Source organism: Perissodus microlepis, chromosome 17 (assembly GCF_051167445.1).
Source record: "Perissodus microlepis isolate ML-2025 ecotype Zambia chromosome 17, ASM5116744v1, whole genome shotgun sequence".
Classification (NCBI taxonomy): Eukaryota; Metazoa; Chordata; class Actinopteri; order Cichliformes; family Cichlidae; genus Perissodus; species Perissodus microlepis.
The window spans coordinates 2,524,676-2,530,675 of NC_140477.1; positions in this window are offsets into that span (position 1 = coordinate 2,524,676).

Genomic DNA, 6,000 nt, shown 5'->3' on the forward strand with positions numbered 1-6,000 from the left:
ATCACAAAGGTTTGGCTCTAATGTGCTGAGACGGGACACAGTGTGACACAGACTCAGCGCCGCAGCCTACACGCAATCTGACAGGGCTGTCCTGATGCGACATAAGGCCTTCGCATATGAACAGAAACGCACACGTAAATACGCTGCCCGTTTTGTGCCCCAGTTAAAATGTTACACCCAAACGAACACCTTTCAGACATGCGCAGGGGTGCTTTCCAACACACACGGGAGAGATGTTAAGTGATTATTAAAAACAGATGGTACAAATGTCAAATAGGATCAATTTCTGCAGTAGCTGAAGTTTTATTTTAGATGTCAAATAACAGCTGCAGTATTGCAAAGTTTCAGTTGACTGCAAAAGACTGAAGTGTTCTGGTCTCGATGCAGTTTTTATTGCAATAAATGATTTTAAAGGTACCTGCATTGACCTGCATTGCTATGCAAAATAAATGCAAAGTATTTCAAAACTAGAAAGTCTCGACTATCTTTATTTAGCCATCTCTCTGGGCCAAGCTCTGAGTGTTGAGCAGCAGGTGTTAGGTGAGGCCTAACTACAGGCTCCATATGTAAATACCTGTGATCAACATGACTTGTGTTCTTAACTAGATTTTAAAAAGTGCACGCAAACTCTTCTGAGATAAGCCCAAATATTTCCATATCGGATTCATCAGCGCTATTCCAAATTAAGGCTGAAAAAAGACAAAAACCTTCTCTTTAATCGTCAAACGAGGAACCGAGTGGTGGTGCACGCTCTCTGAATGCTTGCAAGCTCCAACTCTACTCAATTTGGTTCTTGGTTTATTGCAGCACCTCCTGCAGTGACTCCCTACTGATATTTACTGGAAAGGATGCAGACAGTTAAGCTGTTTTATTGCTACATTATTAAGCCGCTTTATATAACATGTGAGACTTTGTATGTAGCCGGGAAGAGGAGGCAAATATGCTTGATTAAGCAATATTTCCAGGAATGCTCTATTGGCCTATTATTTTGACTGGTTTAACTGGAGGGTTTACAGGCTCCAGAACCCTTTGGGAGCATCCCACAGTACATAACGCTGTGCCATTAGTAATTGACTTTTTTGTGTATTTACCACAACTTCCTTCTTTAAAAACATAATAAGGGCAGTTTTGCAAAGTGGACGCAGGTGTTGCAGCATGAAGCTGCCTCCTTTTTGTTGTTGCTGCTCAAACCACCAAACACAGTGATGGAATTTCATTTTATAGAAAGTTTATCATTTTTTATTTATGTAGCACAGCGGTCCCCAACCCCCGGGCCGGTACCGGTCCATGAGTCGTTTGGTACCGGGCCGCAAGAGTTGAGGCTCGGGTGTGAAATTTATGGTTTACAGTGTTTTTTATTGTTACGACCCCAAACCCTCGGTCGCCTCTGTGAACCAGCCTCGAGCTTGGTACGGCTAAAAGATCATTTGATCTAAGAGATCTAGAGGGCGCATAAGGCTGCAATAGGTCCGACAAATACCCGGGAGCCTGTCCATTCAGGGCTTTGTAAGTCAACAATAACATTTTTAAATCAATTCTGAAGTGAACAGGGAGCCAGCGAAGAGAGCCAAGCACCGGAGAAATATGTTCACGTCTCTTAGTTCGTGTCAGAAGACGAGCTGCAGCATTTGGACCAACTGCAGTCCTGCAAGGCAGGTCCGACTAACTCCAAGAGTTAGAAGAGTCCAACAAGGATCGCCTGTTCAAAGTTTTTAAAAGATAATCTGTAATCTGTTTTTGAAAGGTGATATTGCTGTCAAATATCAATCAAATCTTTACAGGAAGGGTCAGAGCAGACTCTACCTGCTGAGGCGGCTGAGGTCATTTGGAGTCCAGGGAGCGCTTTTAAAGACCTGCTATGACTCTGTGGTGGCTTCTGTCATTTTTTACAGTGTGGTATGTTGGAGCAGCGGTTTATCGGCAGCTGAGAGGAAGAGGTTGGATAAACTCATCAGGAAGGCCAGCTCTGTTCTGGGATGCACCCTGGACCCAGTGCAGGTGGTGGGAGACAGAAGGACTCTGGCCAAAATAACATCTCTGATGGACAGAGTCTCCCACCCCATGCATGTAAATGTTGCTGAACTGCAGAGCTGCTTCAGTGACAGACTGCTGCATCCTCGATGCATGAAGGAGCGTTTCCGCAGGTCCTTCCTCCCTGCAGCTGTCAGACTGTACAATCAGAACTGCTCCCAACAAACATAGATGTTTACATCTGCGCTGTAACTGCAATAAGTTAATCAACCGATTCGCACTACAACCTGCTTTGCCTCTTACCTGTAGTTATTTTTATTTAATTTAATAACTGTACAGTACTCCCTGTTTATAGTAACCATTGTCCTTAATGTAAATATGTAAGAAAAATTGTGTATGTTTCTGTCCTGTGTCCTGTGTACTGTTTGTTTGTATATGTGTCTTTTTGGCTGCTGTTACAACCAAATTTCCCCTTGTGAGACAATTAAAGGATTATTCTATTCTATTCTATTCTATTCTATTCTAAATATAACCCCAAATTTCTGGTGTGTGACTTAATAAAAGGCTGAAGACTGTGCAGGTTAAAATGAGACGTGCTGGGATCGTCCAAACATTTGTTCTCATTAAAGTTAAGGAAGTTAGAGGCCATCCAGGGGAAGGGTTCTAGTGGAGAAGAAGAGTTTCTCTTCAGTTGAACATAGATCTGAGTGTCATTGGCGAATAAATAGAAACAAATGTTATATTTTCTGAAAGAAAGAAAGAGCTGGAGGCAGCAACTGATCTGTGGCATGTGGCCACACGGAGGCTTCTGAGTGAGGAGAAATTCTTCTTACCTAAAGACTTGAAGCATGACATGGCTAAGAGGCTTGAGTAATTCTCATGTATGACCCTTCATATGCAACATCCCAGTGACAACAAGAGCTCTGAGGCTGTTTGCGTTTGCACCCACTATAACCTTGCTTTAAAGGACAATTATGAGTGAGTTATATCACCTTAGTCTCTTTTATTCCCTCTCCAATCCTCTCATTTCCATCTGTAAGCGCTTATTGTTACATTTATTTTAAATTTTATACTCTATATCTGTCAGTAGCTCTATATCCCCTCCAACTCCCCTTCCTCCTCACCAATTTCCCTCTGGAAATCTCTTGCTTCAGACATAACCCAGTAAACGGAAGGGATTTGATTCGATGGAACCGCTTACGTGCATATGACGGGCACTCCATTTCGAAGGCATGCAGTTCCACGGGGATGGGAGAGTCATCTAACGAAGCTAAAAACAGAGCAACACATTTCCCACCAGTTGAGGTAAATGACACCACTTAACTTCTCCCCTGTGTGGCACAAAGAAAAAAATGAGGGATGTTTTCAGGCCAGAAAAGGAAATTGTAGGCTTATAGGAAATAATAGGGAATTGGCTGGAGGCTGGGAAAATCCCTAGCATATCCTAGATGTGGATGAATGAGACAGAATAGAGAAAAGGAAGGGAAAAGGAAGGAGGAGGAAAGAGCAGGGGGAGTATGTTGGCGTGCTTTAAAGGACATAAAAATCTATCCAAAAACCAACAAACCAAACAAAAAAAGCGTCTATGAATTATTGTTACATTTTTAAATCAGTGCAATAATCAGCTTTCAGCGTATAGATGCTGCCAGTAAGAGAAACTTTTAATATGCATGACCTCAGCTGGAGGAACAGTGAAAAGCTCTGGTTTAAAAGAGTACATAGAGTTTGATATGTAAAGAAAATACTCACATGTATTTACATTTTGCACAGACAACAATCACAGTTTCACAACTGCAGAAAACAAACAATCTCTGCTCACCACCTGTCCTGTGCTCCGCTTCCTTTGGACTTCCTCTTCACTGCTCAAAACAAAAATCAAGATGAATGGGTGTTTGGATGTACTGGAGGAAATCCACAGAGGAAGGGGGCTTCCACAGGGCAGTTTATATACACAACAGGTGCACAAGCAGGTAACTGTAAAGATGATCTTTCAGGTAAGTAAATCCCAAAAGGTTGATTCTGTTCATCTGGACGTAGCGTTTTCAGCGGGAGAAACGTTTCTTCTTTAGTCTCAGCTGACTGCCCCCAACCTTATAAACAGTACATTTGCACAATAACTGAACGTAGCCCACTGACTGAACGATGGGCTGTGAGGATGAAAAATGGATGAGTGGAAATCTTCACTGAATTTTCCGTAAAGTCCGGGTCTAGGCTTAAACGATGTCTGGAAAACTGGCTGATTTTTATAATGCTCAGAACTCTTTTAACTTCAGCCTCGTGCACACAAACACACGGACAGCTGAAGGAAGACGGGCGTTTTTAAAGGTTGATGGTTCAATCCTCCACTCTGCAAGACCAAAGTGTCTTTGGGCACGATTATGAAGTGACAGTAGTAGCGTGAGAGGTGATTTGAGTGCTAATGCTCAATATTAACTTTTCCAAACTTTCCCGACTGCGCTTCGGTCTTCACTGGATTCTAAAAGACACCTTCACCTTAAAAAAGGGAGGTTTCTGTTTTCATGTGACAGGAAAGCAAAGTATTTGAAAATCTGCAGTTTAAGTGCATTTCATTTCTGGAAACTTCACAAACTTCCTAGATGTTGACCGTTCTCTGCAGCTTTCTTGATGACAGCTAAACATATAACCACCATCTGTGTGAGAGAATGCAGACTGCATGCGAGCATGAGCCTGCAGATAACATTTAAGTTCTCCGCCGATCAAAGTTTTATTTATGTAAATAAGGAATTAACACCTTGCACAGATTATTTTCTCTGCTTGGTATGGAGTGTCTAAGTTTAGGATTCTGAGAGATTCAAGTGAGAGATCACACATACAGGATACGTTCAGTACCCAGCCTTTTTTAGGGCTGGCTGTGTAACAGGACACAGTTGTGGTGACCACACAGGGTTAAATATCTTCTCTTTTAATGCAAATTATGTGGCCTCTGCGTTTGCGTCATTGTGGTTTTATAGCTGGCTGTAGGGCCAGCTGGGTCAAACACTGCTGCTGCTGCTGCTCTCAGAGAAATATACTGGAGAAAATGACAAGCTTGGGAATTGATTTGAATTTGCATGAAGAATTACTGAGCTCCTTTACATCCATGAGGAGATCGTTTAGTGAAGAAGAAAATATTGATTTGATAACTGACGATTTCCTTTCAACTCGCTGTTGATGCATTTTCTGAATTAAATCATTTCTGTAATTAAGACCCTCCTTTTGTAATGAGAAAATAATAACAATACATTTATAAAAACACATTAGTACAAGACAAAAAAAAAGAAAAGTAAAACAAGCAGATACACTTTACAGTTTCACTGCAGTTACACTGGCTTTCAGGAAAAATCGCTGCCCCTTTTCGAGTCCCCTGAGCTCGCATTAACCTTGTAAGTGAAGCAAGTAAATCAGTCTTGTGATGGATACATGCGGCTATTTTTATCCCCAGAGCCAATTAGAGTAGAGATGATGAAGTGGATGAGGGTGCACAGAATCACCACAGACAGCCTGTTTAAAGAACCTCAACAAGTCCTTATTGTGAGGCTCCAGACTGCAACTGATTACTTGCTTTCTGAACCAATGTCATTTAAGAAGCAAGCAATTATTTTATGAGGATGGAAGATGAACAGGTTGTAGAGAAAAGAAAAAACAGTATCCCAATAACCTGGTGTCATTTTTAGGGACGTTAGTCAGAAGTATAGCCACACACATGCAGACAACTATGGGAAAAATCTTCAGTGTTGTCATAGCAACGTTTGCGCAGGCGCATTAATATTAGCAGCAAGCACTGGAAACATGCTGGCAACAATTGTTAATGTGGGTAGTGGTGAAAAGCATTATCCTATCTTACTCTGCTCCCACCACACCCAACGTTGCCACACCTGCAGCCGAGAATATGATGCTGAGAAGGCAAAGCAGGTGAAACAGGAAGTGCAGCTTTAAAAAAAAAGAAAGAAAAAAGTCAGGTTTAAGCATTGTTTCCCAGACTACATACAATGCAATAAAGAGGAAACAAAATGCAGTGTGCACAGTGCA